This window comes from Erinaceus europaeus, chromosome X (assembly GCF_950295315.1).
Source record: "Erinaceus europaeus chromosome X, mEriEur2.1, whole genome shotgun sequence".
Lineage (NCBI taxonomy): Eukaryota > Metazoa > Chordata > Mammalia > Eulipotyphla > Erinaceidae > Erinaceus > Erinaceus europaeus.
The window spans coordinates 37,907,975-37,923,434 of NC_080185.1; the positions used below are offsets into that span (position 1 = coordinate 37,907,975).

General features: G+C 37.9%; 1 protein-coding gene and 1 non-coding gene across 4 annotated transcripts in view; both read right to left on the reverse strand.

Annotated features, from left to right (window-relative positions):
• Window positions 1–15,460, reverse strand: part of GRIA3 (glutamate ionotropic receptor AMPA type subunit 3) — a 460,874-nt gene that overhangs the window by 407,069 nt on the left and 38,345 nt on the right. The window lies entirely within an intron of this gene.
• LOC132536079 (small nucleolar RNA SNORA26) lies at window positions 5,351–5,470 on the reverse strand. The gene has a single exon (XR_009547760.1). It is a non-coding gene; the product is annotated as a small nucleolar RNA SNORA26 (small nucleolar RNA).

Genomic DNA, 15,460 nt, shown 5'->3' on the forward strand with positions numbered 1-15,460 from the left:
GTGGTTGAACATTGGCAGGGCCCACAAATTACTATATTTCCATGCAAGTATTATTTATAGATCCCCACCACGTTATCCCCTCAGGGTATTGCTAATTCAGTTAAAACCATTGCAACAGTTGCTAAGGACGCTTCCACTTTCCCAGCATGCCTTTTGCCTCTCTCCACCCCCTTTCCTAGCCAATTCCGTCCCAACTTGCCACTTCTGGTTTTTGCCCTATAAAGCCCACTGCTGTCCCAGTTTTACCCTCTTTTCTCTTCCACATCCTGACCTGAAGAAAGGCTGGTGGGCATAGCAGGAGGCAGCCATTTTGCTAGCTCTACATGACCTAAACCCGCTGTGCCCATACCCAACTCTGGGGCACCCACATGAATAAAGATTTGCGTTCCCACTCTGCCGCGAGTTCCTGGTTTCTTCTTTCTCCCACGCGCAACCTGGCATAGAACCATCATGAGAATCATGAACTGGGTAGACTCATAGGGAGCTCTAAACTGCCATGGAAAAAGAGTGACAATGGTATGAGTATGGGGAGACTGAACGGTGGACAAGGAAGGAGAAACAACCCAAGTACAAGCTTGGCCCATTTTCCACGTGTGCTCAGGTACATCCAATTGCAACCACCAATCTATTGTTACAGCAGTCTTTGTTCAAAGTTGTCTCATAATCACACAGTAATGCTCATGTGGAATCAGCCTTACTAGATGCTTTCTTATAAATTCTGGAACTATGAATTACCAGATGTTTTTATTCTAAAGAAGTTGGCCATAACTTAGACCATTGTGCTAGTATGTCAGACCTACATGTCACAAGTTAAATGGTATCCTCAAGAGTGTACAGCTTCTAATAAACAGGGTAACTGAAATGTCAGCTGTTTATCTCATCTTCAATTGTCTCACAAAAAGCCTCTACAGCCAATCATTACCTGTCCTTTCAGCAAAACCCCGACTTTTTAATTTTTTTATTTATAAAAAGGAAACATTGATAAAACCATAGGATAAGAGGGGTACAACTTTGCACAAATGCCACCACCAGACCTCCGTATACCAACCCCTCCCCTGATAGTTTTCCTACTCTTTAAACCTCTGGGAGTATGGACCCAAGATCATTGTGGGATGCAGAAGGTTGAAGGTCTGACTTCTGTAATTGCTTCCCCGCTGAACAAGGGTGTTGACAGTTCGATCCATACTCCCATCCTGTTTCGCTCTTTCCCTAGTGGGGAAGGGCTCTGGGGAAGTGGATCTCCAAGACACATTGGTAGAAAAACCCCAACTTTAACCTGGGAAAACCTTCCAGGTTCTATACTTTCTTACTTAAAAAACTTGGAATAATGTAAGATTCCAAAGACCTCTAAGTATAGCAATTTTGGTCATACCATGGGTTGCTTTAGATTTTTTTCGTGTAATTTGATAAAATGGTCTGTTCTTTTAACCCTTGCATTTACTTCATTCCCCTAAGCAATGTTGCCACAAATTAGCAGTTTGCAATTGGTTGGAAATAGTTCAGAAGGAGTTCTTATGTCTTGGGACCTTCATATAGGGAGATATTTTGGTGTTGTGGGTCCTGATGTGTCTCAGGCTTTTTACCAGATGGGTTTGTTAGACTACCTTAAATTTAACCCAGGAGGTCAATGAGTATTTATTCATAAGGAATTGGATATGAGGCCATGATCTCTTCACTAGAGTCCCTCTACCTTCATGGGAAGTCTTTTACTACACAAACTTTTTGAAGTGAAGGTGCAGTAGTCTCCCTTGACCCTCAGTATTCCTTTCTGCAGCATCAGGTACCTATAGTCAATTGCAGTCAGAAATATTAAGTACAGTAAGATAATTTGAGAGAGCTCACATCCACATTGCTGTTGTTACAGCATATTGTTATAATTTTTCTAATTGATTATCAGTTATGGCTGTGAAGCACTTACCATGTTGAATGTACAAATTAAACTTTGGAGATAGTTCACTACAAAGGACATATGCTTTGAAATGTGGGAAGCCCAGGTTTGAGCCCTGTGGTCATGTAGAAGTGTTACAACACCTAGGGAGGCTCTGGTACTGTGGTTTCTCTCCATATTGGAATGTAAAGACTGGCCATATATATCTGCAACTTTAGGAGAACTGCTGTAGCTTACAATGGAGGGACTGGGGATTCGGAACTCTGGTGGTAGGAGCAATGTGGAGTTGTACCTCTGTTTTCTTGTAATTTTGTAAATCAATATTAAATCACTAATAAAAAATTAATTAAAAATGTGAGGGTTCATCTGAGAGTGCTGAAACTGCAAAAATACAAGGTCCTGCCTCCACACATTAATTAAGCAAAAGTTATCATAGGCATGTATGTATAGGAGAACACATATTGTACATATTATTTGATATTATACATGATTTCAGGCATCCACCAGGGTCTCAGGACACATTACCCACCCCCATTACCACCTTCATAAAGGGAATTACTGTACTCTGTTCAGCTTAGTTGAGACCTTGGTGAGAACCATACTAACTCATGAATACCCATCAGAGCAGTTGTCATAAAATGGCAAGTCAGTGAAATATTGGGGAGGGCCTGAAGAAAGTGGATCTGCTAGGGAAGAGTTAGACTTTGTGAGGGTGGCAGGAAATTCCTGGTCAGCTGGAATCAGTATGTGAGGGCTGGGTGGGGCATGCCAAGAATAAGTCAGACTCCTTTTTTTTTTTTTTTGCCATTTCTGAGCAGAGGTAGCTTTGTATTTCTGTTGTTTCTTTCCTCCACCCCATCCTCCATTATTAGGGTATTGCAGGTTCTTACAGAGTTTTTTTTTTTTTTTTTTTTTTTTCCCTTCGCTTCCATATGAGAGGCCTGGCTCCAGGGGCAGGCTGGGCTTTCTCAATTCTCCTGACTCATCCTGCAGTCTGTTTGCCCTCTTTAATGACCTTCTAAGTGCTCTGAGCTCATAGACATGACTTTTCTGGCTCAGGAGGTCTCCCTAATTGGGGGGGGGGGTGCAGTTTAACTATGCTCTGGCTTTGTAAGAACTGGACATTACTTGTTTTGCTGGGGGTTGGTGAGAAATATCCACGGACCTTGTTAACACTCTTTGCCCTTCAGTAGCAGCAAAGCATCAGTAATGAAAGGATTTTTGTAGAATCAAATATTAGAGATGAAACATACCTAGCCAGTGAATTCTTGGCTGAACTAGAGCACAGCCATAAACTTCACTTAGCACTTTCATTTGAGGTAGCTTACTTAAGTTAGTCTAAGTATTTCCCTAGTTATGGCTTTCAGTAAGTCTCTTCCTACACTCATTTCCAGAAGAAAATCAGGGTATAAATACTTGCTTAAAAGAATCCCTCCCATGTCACTCAATTTCCTATTTAGAGAAAAAAAAAAGGAAGCCGGGTGGTGGCATACCCAATTAAGTGCCCATAAATACTGTGTGCAAGGATCCGGGATCAAGCCCCCACTCCCAACCTTTGGGGGGGAAGTTCCACAAGTGGTGAAGCAGGTCTGCAGGTGTCTATCTTTCTCTCTCCTTCTCTGTCTTTCCCCTTGTGTCTCAATTTCTTACTGTCCTATTGAATAAAATGAAACAAATAAATAAATAACAGCAAAAAACTGTGTTATTTGTGGAGTCTTCTTTAAACATAGTGTCCTGGGGTCTTGGTGGGGGTGGGGATGAAGAGCCTTGACCTTGATTAAATGGAAGGTGCAAAATATTAAAAACCAAATCTGTACTCCATCTTCTAGTCTTGCCTCTCAACTACTGTTCCCACCACTATCTCTGAGAGGTGCCAAACTTCTCTACCCCGTATAGGGAGTGGTAGAATAAGGAAGGGCTGCTTGGCAGTAGCTGTCTTTAAAATTTTCCTACTGAGAGAAGAAACTCAAGGCCTAAATAGGAGCATTCCTAGAAAGGAAATATTAAGTGTAAATATAACTTCCTCCATCTTCCCTACTCCTTCTTATCTCTCTCTCTCTAGAAACTATGGAATCAGGTTTACAAAAGGAAGAAATGTTAGGGCAGTTATATTCCAATTAGTTGAACCACTGATGATCATGCAACTTTGGTGGAATCTATATTTTCAAAAATAATTATGTAAAATAGCATAATGGTTATGCAAAGAGACTCTCATGCCTGAACCTCCAAAGTCCCAGGTTCAATCCTCTGCACCACCATAATCCAGAACTGATCAGTTCTCTGGAAATAAATAAATAAATAAATAAATAAATAAAGTTAAGAATCTCCAACTCTAAGACAGGTGGAAGAGAGAGCTAGCTGGGACCCGAATCTCATTTATTTTGGTCTCATCAAAGCTTTTCCTTCACAGAAAAATAGATAGGAATCCAAGAAGAGAAAGATGTGAGTGGATGTGGTACTTATTTGTTTGCTCGGTACTAACTTCTTGATTATTTTTCTATGCTCTATAGATTTGTCTTTATCAGTGTTTTTCCTCCTAGAGGGCAGTGCTCACCTCTGCTTTGTCCTGTATGTAGTGCAGGTCAGCCTGTGACTGGGTCTGTGCTGGCTGCTGGAATGGAGCCCTGGAACTGCAGTCCTGGATTAGGTCAGTAATTGACTTTTCTGGATAGATAAAGATGACACTGAGTGCACTTGGGCTCCCAGATTTCACTCAGTCACCATGTGTTCTACATTAGTTTCATTTGCCTCTCTCTGGCCCCGGGTAATAGTTCCCATTTTATGCCACACTGAGCACACTAGGTATCTTCACCACTCTGTCATGAGCAAGTTGAGGACAAGACTTGTCTTTTCATCTTGGTATACCCCAGTGTATGTTGGGTCTTAGTTAGCTGAACTGAAATTTCAGTGCCTTGCTCTTGACCTTGTATCACTGACATGAGAGCTCCTTAAATAAAACTAGCTCTGGAGGAGAATGACTACTGCAAAATCAACAGCAAAATTCCTGTCCTTCCTACACCAATTAAGCTGAAAACTGTGCTACACTGGAGGAAAAAGTAAGAGAAAGATGTGGAGAAAGGAACTAATATGTATATATATATATCCTTCCTGTTTATAACAGAAAAATTATCTGTGCATCCTCTTTTAATCTTCACAGTGACTTTTTATTTTTAAAATTAAAAAAAATTATTTTCCCTTTGGTTGCCCTTGTTTTTCATTGTTGTAGCTATTATTGTTGTTATTATTGATGTCATTGTTGTTGTACAGAGAGAAATGTAGAGAGGAGGGGGAGAGAAAGATAGACACCTACAGACCTGCTTCACCATCTGTGAAGTGACTCCCTTACAGGTGGGGAGCCGGGGGCTCGAACTGGGATCCTTACACCGGTCCTTGCACTTTGTGTCACTTGCGCTTAAACTGCTGCACTGCCGCCAAACTCCCTCAGTGACTTTTTTTATTTTAAACTGTAACTCCAGACAGGATCCAAAGAAGAGTTCTGTAATCTCTCCCCTGGGTTTTATGGAGACTTACTTTACCCTTCTGTGTTAGCTTCTTAAACAGTGAGTCTTTAGGTAAGGATAATTTTCATTTTACAGATGAGGAAACAGTCAGAGAAGTAAAGTGACTTTCCTAAAGTCCTACGGCTTAGCAAGTGGCGGAATAAATCTGACCACCCATGTCATTGCATTATACCCTGAAGTGGAAGCAGAAATTGGAGAAGTTTTTAGTTTGGCTTCTTCTGTGCACCATTTACAGAGTCTAGTTATTTAAGAACTCTTTTTTTTTTTTTAAGTTGTCTTGTGTTTTAGAGTGGTCAATCTTCAAAATATAGTCACTTTATAGTTTCCACCTTTAGAAGCTTATTAAATTTTCGGTAAACCTTGGCAATGTGTAGAGATTTCCCTCAATTGTCACCTTCAGGGAAATGACTGAGTCTTCAGACATAGCCAAAAACCACAGATCCTTTTACTGCTCCTTCTCCCATAGATTATGAAATTCTAAGGGACTGCCCGTGACTTTGCATTTTGATACCACTGACAACACATTAGAAACAGAGGTACATAGCAACATACCTCAAGTTGCACATGACGAAAGATACCTCATAAAAAGGTCTTAGTCACTTCACATAAGTTATTTTCTGTGAGGCCCTTTCAGAGACATTAACAGGTTTGTGTACATTGTGAGTTTCAAGAGGATGCTACAGTAGGTAAAAATTATCTCATTGTGGACCTTTTACTCCAATAGTACTTTATGTCAGCAATAGTTCATGGTATATAGCAAATGCTCAGGTAATTGGTATTTATTATACATACTCCTAATCTTGGTTTAAGTTTGATCTCAATTGTGAGCAGTTCAACAATTAGTCACCATCAAGTTGAAGTTAAGATCTGTTATAAAGTCTACGTTAGAGAATACTATTAGGAGAACACTTAATTTTATGCATGCACTTTCAAAGGATAAAGGGGAGCTGCTGGGCAATTTTGTATAAACATGGTCTAGGTCCCATGCCCTGCTATAATAAATGAAAGGATGTGAACTTTCCATAGCCATCTATTTGCCAATAAGTGCTTTTAAAGTAGCTTCAAATGTGTGTTCAGTAACTTGTTACATTAATTAGCTCAAAGGAACCTTTTCCTTCTTGTATAGGGAGAAAATGAATCCAGTTCAACTGAGTCTGAGTAGTCCAAATTCTGAACAAGTAAAGCCTGAGAGGAGAGTTTTATTGCTTTGTTCAGTGATTCTCAAACATAGTCTATATGCAAATTATTTGAGACACTTGTTAGAAAAGCACATTTATAGGCCCTGCTCCTAGGAGTGTGTTTGGGAATCTACATAGCTCACAATAGCTCCAAGGGTCCTGTGAAAAATGCTGATGGAGTATGTATTTGCGGGGGTTGTCAAAACTTTCAGACCACTGAGAAAAGAAAGCCTGTTTTTTTTGTGCTGAGGAGTAGACCCAATGGTATATAAGAGATCATTCATCTCAGTAGAAAGAATCTGTCTTGCTGCATATGGTTTAAGGTTAAGTTTTAGATTGTTTTACTTTTAGTGTTTTTTTTTTTAATGTGGCTTGAAATAATTCTCGAGAATGGCTTCAACCTGTTACCATTTGCTGCTCTGAAAGCTAAAATTGGTCAGAAAGCTGTAACCCTGTGCGACATAGGCTAAAAAGCTCTGTGCACAGAAGAAACAGAATTTAGTGTTAGTATTGACTTGGGATTGATTTTCATGACTAAGCTTTTAGACCTAAGGAAACAGAATGTGAAATCCACTATTAAAATGAATTTGTTTTTTCTTTTTTACTGGCTTGACTTCTGCTTTATAGTGGAAGGAGCATGGCCTTTAGGATCCAATGTGTCTACATTAATATCCTAGGACCACCCTTACTAGTAGCATGACCTTGGGGAAATTTCTCACCTTCAAATTTCTGGTCCCTTCATCTGTGAAGTATGTACAAATACAACAATCTTTTAAGGCTGATGGGATCACTAGATGAGGCAACTTACGTAAAGTAGTTGGTTCAGTTCCTGGCACATGGTAGTTTCTCACTAAGTATTAATTTTCTTTCATGAGAAACAACTAACGCAATTCCGAATAGTTTTTTGCACGCAAGTCAATTTATCTGAGTAAAAGAATCCTGTAGTTTCTCTCACTTCTTTTTCTCATCTGGGGTTGATAAAATTATCGTGACATAGGTTTGTTGTATGAATTTAAATAACATAAAACATGCAAAAAGCATTTAACAAATACTTGGTACAATATAAAAGTGAATGTTAATAGCAGTTGTTACTGACATTATTATTATTGTTGTTCACATTCTCTTTTTTGAGCACAAAGTCCCCCAAACCAACAGGACAAATGGTGCTGCTTTGGCTAAAAGATGACTGGGATGATTTCTTGTTTTCGTAAAATGCTATATATAATTATTAATTTGCACCAGGAAATCTAAATATAACTATTGGCACATAACACAGAGATTTTTTCACTGGGACCACACCAACTGGAGTTCTTGATAGATACAAGGGAATTTTGTCAAAACTATTTTAACCTGAAGGTACATTAAGCATAGTAAAGCTTAACTTTAAAGGTAATATCTTAGAGCCCCAAAGATGAAAATATTTTACATAAATGTCCTGAGTTTCAAAAAGAGATGCCATGTTATTCTTAAGATCAGAACACTGGGAATTCTATTTTGATAGTTTTTTTTTAAAAAGAGTTTTTTTTTTTCAATAGCCAGGTAGTTTTTTTTAGCATTTTATATAACAATTCTGGCAATATTAACTCACTTTAAAAATAATCTCGGTTGTTTATATTCACAGACATCTTTTTTATTTAGACCAGATATTCATACTCTTGCCATTCTGAAGATGGTAGTTTTTACTTAGCTCAGTGAAGTCCTTCCAAAGCAGTGCCGAATTAATGAAAAACAACTAAAAGTGCAGTATATTTTTAGTCATGAATAAATCCTATTTTATCCCGATTCTTAAAAATTGGTGAAAATACATGATACATATGGTGGTTCTCTAGTAACATGAATACCCAAGTCTAATAATTTGAGTGTTCCAGATCCTGATGTTTGGGAAATAAATAACACAGTAAAAATCAGCCCACCAAGCAGATTTTTTTGAGAAGTATTAAGCTGTTATGTGTCATATGTGTGTGTGAAAGAACAAGGAAGCAGCAGGAGAGAAAGAGAATGAAAGTAAGGTTTAAAAAGGGACACTGTGTATAAATCAACAGTGTTTTGAATTTTTGACAGATATTTGAGTCCTGTTGACTCAGTCACTGACTCTGACTTGGGGGAAGTCACTGGATTTCTCCTGCTAGGGAAGAGATGATAGTATATCATGTCTTGTTGAGACACTGACACATTTATGTTCTATAGATCTAGAGAACTCCTTCATGTGCAAGATCTTTCACATTAAGATTTTTTCAGCAATAAACAAAAACCAGAATCTCAGCTGCTTTTTTTTATGTGATGTGTTTGATTTCTTTAACAAGAAACATATTTTCTATTCAGTGTGATCAACGTTTGTATATTTTAACTTTCTCAAAAATTATCTGTATGTACTTATTATTTATCACTTGAATTCTGGCATTATATATATTCTTGCCTCCCCCCTTTTTGATAAAGACAGAGAAACTGAGAGGGAATGGGGATGAGTGGAGGGAGACAGGGAGAGAGAGAGAGAGAGAAAGAGAGAGGGAAAGCACACTTGCAGCACTGCAGCATTGCTTCACCTCTCATAAGGCTCCTCCTCTGCAGGTGGGGACCAAGGACTTGAACCTAGTTTCTTGTGCACTGTAATGTGTGTCCTACTGTGGTGTGCCACCACCCCACATTACAGTCTTTTTTTTTTTCCTCCATGGTTATTGCTGGGGACCAGTGCCTGCACTAGGAATCCACTGCTCCTGGAGACTATTTTTCCCTTTTGTTGTCCTTGTTATTTATCATTGTTGTTAAAGCTGTTGTTGTTGTTAGACAGGACAGAGAGAAATCTAGAGAGGATGGGAAAACAGAGAGGGGGAGAGATAGACACTCGCAGACCTGCTTCACCACTTGTGAAGCGATGCTCCTGCAGGTGGGGAGCCTGGGGTTCGAACCTGGATGTGCTTTGCGCCATGTGTGCTTAACCTGCTGTACTACTGCCTGACCCCCAAATTACAGCCTTTTAAGTGGGACGGGGGAATTTCATATTCAGAAGATTTGTGGAGACAGATTGTAAGGTATGGATTTTCAATCTTTTGCCTTGGGATCTCAGGCAAATGTCTTGAAGGTGTTTTGTAGTTTCTTGTGTGTGAAGGAAAAAGTATCAATAGAAATTGTTTTTTTAATATGTTTTGTGAATATTTCCAAGTGGCATTACATGAAGACTCACAGGGTTCATTACACATCTCCAGTCTATTTCTGTATACTATATGAATTTACTATTAGACTGTCATATATTATTTGTGGCTCTTTTTGATGATGCTAGTAAATTTTGACTATTTTTTAATTTTTATTTATAAAAAGGAAACACTGACAAAACCATAGGATAAGAGGGGTACAACTCCACACAGTTCCCACCACCAGAACTCCGTATCCCAACCCTTCCCCTGATAACTTTCCTATTCTTTTCTTAAAATTTTATTTATTTTCCCTTTTGTTGCCCTTGTTGTTGTTTTTATTGTTGTTGTATTATTGTTGTTGTTGTTGATGTCATCATTGCTGGATAGAACAGAGAGAAATGGAGAGAGGAGGGGAAGACGGAGAGGGGGAGAGAAAGATAGACACCTGCAGACCTGCTTCACTGCCTATGAAGCGACCCCCCTGCAGGTCGGGAGCCAGGGGCTCGAACCGGGATCCTTACCCAGTCCCTGCACTTTGTGCAGCTTTCCTATTCTTTAACACTCTGGAGTATGGGCCCAGGGTCATTATAGGGTGCAGAAGGTGGAAGGTCTGGCTTCTGTAATTGCTTCCCCACTCTTACAGTTGGTCATGATACCTTCAGTGGCTGAGAAAATAGTCTTATTATCTAAATATCCAAATTAAATGAAAAAAGTTAATGACTTCTGACCTGTGTACATTTTTATAGGCTAATATTAGGTGTAAGCATCAGGATATTTTCATCTAGAATGTCTTATATATATTTTCAACAAAGATACAGAATAGTACCTATATATTTCAAATATATGTATTTGAAAATAAAGAAAACAGATTAAAAATGTATAAATCAGCAAAAGCCCAGCATTATGAAGTGTGTGTAATTATATCAATTAATAGAACACTAACAACAAAATCTACATAAGTAACTACAAATCCTTCAAGATTAAAAGTCATTATTACATGTTGGGGTCAAATATAGGATCTTAGGGCCACAGAGTAATAGAAATAGAAAGAACTATAGCTGTTATTATGTTCAATCTCTATTTTACTTGTAAAAAAAAGCCTCTCAGTCTCACAAAGAATGGTGTTTAGGAAGGGTATGGTATGCTGACACCTGCCATGGGAAGATATAAAAATGTACACCTGTGAAAATAGTTTTATAAATCAGCATTTATTCTTTCACTTAGTAGTGTGCAGATACCTATCACAGGGAGATAAGGAACTGTATTCATGTGACAACAATTGTCTTGTAAATCATTATTTTCCCCAACAAAGTGGTTTAAATATTAAAAAAGTTAATTTCCTGATGCTACAAAGGGAATAGATATTTAATAAGAGAAAAATAAAAACTGTATATAATGTTAACCATTAATCTGCTCCATTAAAAAAAAAGCTAAATGAGAACACAGGAATAGACAAAAATAGAGGAGAATCTATAGTGTCAGAACAACTAAGAAAGAACTTCTAGAATGAATCAAAACATGTATCAAACAGCCTCCAAAAAGTTTGAGGAGAATGAACAATAGCCCTGCCATATGGTATGAAGGAGGTCACCTATGAATTCAGAGGAGAAATTTTAGTAGAGTAGTGGTGATAGAGGTAGGTAGTTGGATATGAAATAGAGGGAATTGAGTAGATGAACTGAGGAAGGAAGAGAAGGAAGATGGTTAAAAATAAAATGTTAAATTGAAAATGCTTTTTAAAAAACATGGACCTTTGAGCATATTTTGAAAAGGAAAAAAAGGAAACAAATAATAATAAGTAAAATAAGTTATTACCACCTTAATAAAGTGATAAAGAAATTGAAAAAATAATGGGATGCTGTCAAATTTTATTATGTTTATGTGATAGAAAACAATAAATTGTGGTATTGATTACCTCTTCCAAACCAACACTACTTCCAAAATTCAAAAGCATAGTGAAATCGAGTTCCAAATGTGACAACATTCAAGCAAATCATTCCATAGAATGGAAGTGCACAGGAAGTGCACAGACAAAAGTCAGGTGATGGATTCAAAACTGCTTAGCAGTAGGACTAGAGGCCAAGCCACAACTTTCCTGGAATTATCTGTGTCCAGCATATGGACTTAGTACCTTCCCCATAACCTATAATTATACTTACAACAATAGTTCATATGTTTTGGGATTTACATATGAATGAGAGAGCCAGGGAGAACCAGAACATCACCCTGCCATATGCCTTATAGGAAATTGAACTCCAGATGTCATGCTTGAAGTTCTAGCACTTCAACTACTTTACCACCTCCCTGGGTAAGTATAATACGTAATTTACTACCTTTCTTCTGTCATAGGAAGGTTGAAACATATATTGGGGACACTTTTTTCCAGAAAGTCACTGAATGTGTTTCTCTTGATTGGAGTTAATTAATTAGTGAAGTCACCTTGATTTCCTATTAATTGAGCTAAAGTGGGATAGGCCTGCAAAAACGGGATAGGCTTGCAAAAGTGGAATAGGCTTGCAAACATGGCTCTCCTCAAACTGACCTCTGTGATTACAGTTCTTGACCAAGATAAAGATAGGAATGTTAGTTGCTTAACAATTTGTATTGTGGCTGATGGCTGAAACATATGGTCAGTCCATTCCAAGAATTGGATTGACACCACTTATACCCTGTGAGAACTGCAGACATGGAATCAAGGATAGACACATCAAAGACCATATATCTAATAACACTGCAAATTTAGGTTTGAAAGCCCATTTAAATCAAGTATCCTGCAACCATGCCTTTACAAAGCTCTTTCAACAATAGTCATGTGTAGTAGGTATTATTATTCCTGAATTAAAGTTAAACTAAGTAAGATAGTGAAATGGCAGAGCAGAGATGCAGACTGAAATCTCAATTTACTATACATTCTATTATGTAGAATTAAGACCACTTTAGCTTTTTCATCCTTCCCTACATTCCTGGGTTACATCAATTTTCTTTAGTAGTGAAGTCTCTGTTTAATTCTGCTTCAAGAAATTCCTGTCTTTGGGCTCTCTCTCACCCATTGAAATCTGTGGTCATGACTGACTCTGTTGTATGAGTCACATGCATCAAGATATGAATTTAGACAGTGCCACCTTTTCTGAGAGGATTTGTAACTTCTTTACTTTTTGTTGTGGAATGAAACTCTAGGCACTCTCTTGAAGGAGCTTCTGAAATTGGTGAGCTATTTAAGTGTGAGGTCAAAAGGTTCATCCTGGGGGGCAGAGCCAATATGGCGACTTGCAAGCAGCACTAATTAAAAAACATTTCCTTCCACTGCTCTTTTTATTTTCTTTTTCTTTTTTCTTGTTCTTGTCTTCTTTTCTTCCTTCCTCCTTCTTTTGATTTCTGACTTCACTGATACTCCCTTGTGAATTATTATGGGGAAGAAATCTGACTCAGAGTGGACTCTCTCTGTGTGTGTCTCTCTATTCGCTATTTCCCTTTCTTCTCTTGCTATCCCTAGAATTTAAAGAGGACAGTAGATTTGCATAATTGTCTATTCTTGCTTTCCCTTTTCCCTATTCAATTTTTTTTTCCTGAAAGAGGTTCTAAAAGATCTCTGACAAACAAGAACATCATCATAATGCTAGCCATATATCAGAGAAAATAAAAAATTGTAGAATAATGTCACTACAATACATTAAGTCCGTAATATCAATGCCTTAAATTCACCCATTAAAAGACACAGAATGGGAGGATAGATCAGAAAACACAACCCAACCATAAGCTGCTTGCAAGAATCCCATCTGACTCAACAAGACAAACACAGGCTTAAAGTGAAGGGATGGAAAATTATCATACAGGCTAATGGACAACAAAAAAGGGCAGGAACAGCCATGCTCATCTCTGACACAATAGACTTTAAATTATATAAAGTAATAAAAGATAAGCAAGGCCATTACATAATGATTAGAGGATCAATCAACCAAGAAGATTTAACAATTATTAACATGGATGCACCCAATGAGGGCCCATCTAAATACATCAAACATCTACTGAAAGAACTACAAAAATACATCAATAGCAATAAAAAAAATAGTGGGAGATTTTAACACCCCACTGTAACACTTAGACAGATCAGTGAAGCAGAAAAACAACAAAGAAACAAGAGAGTTAAATGAAGAGATGGACAGACTAGACCTCCTGGACATTTTTAGAGTCCTTCACCCCCAACAACAGGAATACACATTTTTTTCAAATCCACGCAGCACATCCTCAAAGACAGACCACACAGTAGGGCACAAAAACAGTATAAAAAATTCAAGAGCATTGAAATCATCCTAAGTATCTTCTCAGACCACAGTGGAGTAAATCTAACATTTAACAACAAACAGAAAAGTCACAGAATTTGGAAACTCAACAACATACTGCTTAAGAATCATTAGGTCAGAGAGACACTCAAGCAAGAAATTCAAATGTTCCAGGAAACAAATGAAAATGAAGACAGAAGCTATCAAATTATGTGGGACAGAGGTAATGCAGTACTGAGAAGGAAACTCATAGCCATACAATCACATATTAGAGAACAAGAAAAAGCTCCAATAAATGACCTTACTGCGTGGCTTAAGGACTTAGAGGAAGAAGAACAAAGGAACAGTAAAGCAACCAGAAGGATGGAAATCACTAAAATTAGAGCAGAAATAAACATCAAAAATAAGAGAACCATATGAAAGATCAATGAAGCCAAATGTTGGTTCTTTGAAAAATTAAAGAAGATTGACAACCCACTAGCCAGATTCATTTAAAAAAATGGGAGAAGACTCAAATAAATAGAATTGTAAACGATAGAGGAATGATCGTAGCTGACACTGCAGAAATCCAGAAAATCATGTGAAACTTCTATGAAGAACTATACGCCACAAAGCTAGAGAATCTGGAAGAAATGGAAGAATGTCTAGAAACATGCCCTTCCAAAACTGAGCCAAGAAGAACTGCAAAACCTAAATGCACCAATCACAGATAAAGAAATTGAAACAGCTATTAAGAATCTTCCCAACAACAAAAGTATGGATGAGATGGCTTCAGAAATGAATTCTACAAAACCTTCAGGAAACACTTAATGTCTATACTTCTGAAGTTCTTCCACAAGATAGAAGAAACTGTAACACTCCCTTCCACCTTCTATGAAGCCAATATTATCCTTATACCAAAACCAGATAGGGACACAACAAAAAAGGAAAACTACAGGCCAATATCTCTGATGAACACAGATGCCAAAATATTAAACAAGATCTTGGCCAATTGGATGCAGCAGTACATCAAAAGATTGTTCATCATGACCAAGTGGGATTTATCCCAGGAATGTAGGGCTGGTTCAACATATGCAAGTCAATCAGTGTCATTCACCACATTAATAAAAGTAAAACCAAAATCAACATGATTATCTCAATAGAAGCTGAGAAAGCCTTTCACAAAATCCCACACCCATTCACGCTCAAAACACTATAAAAAATGGGAATAGATGGCAAATTCCTCAAGATAGTGGAAGCAATATATAGCAAACCTACAACCAACATCATACTCAATGGACAGAAGTTGAAAGCATTCCTCCTCAGATCGGGGACTAGACAGGGCTGTCCATTATCACCATTACTCTTCAACATAGTATTGGAAGTTCTTGCTATAGCAATCAGGCAAGAGAAAGAAATTAAAGGAATACAGAATGGAAAGAAAGAAGTCAAGCTCTTACTATTTGCAAATGATATGATAGTA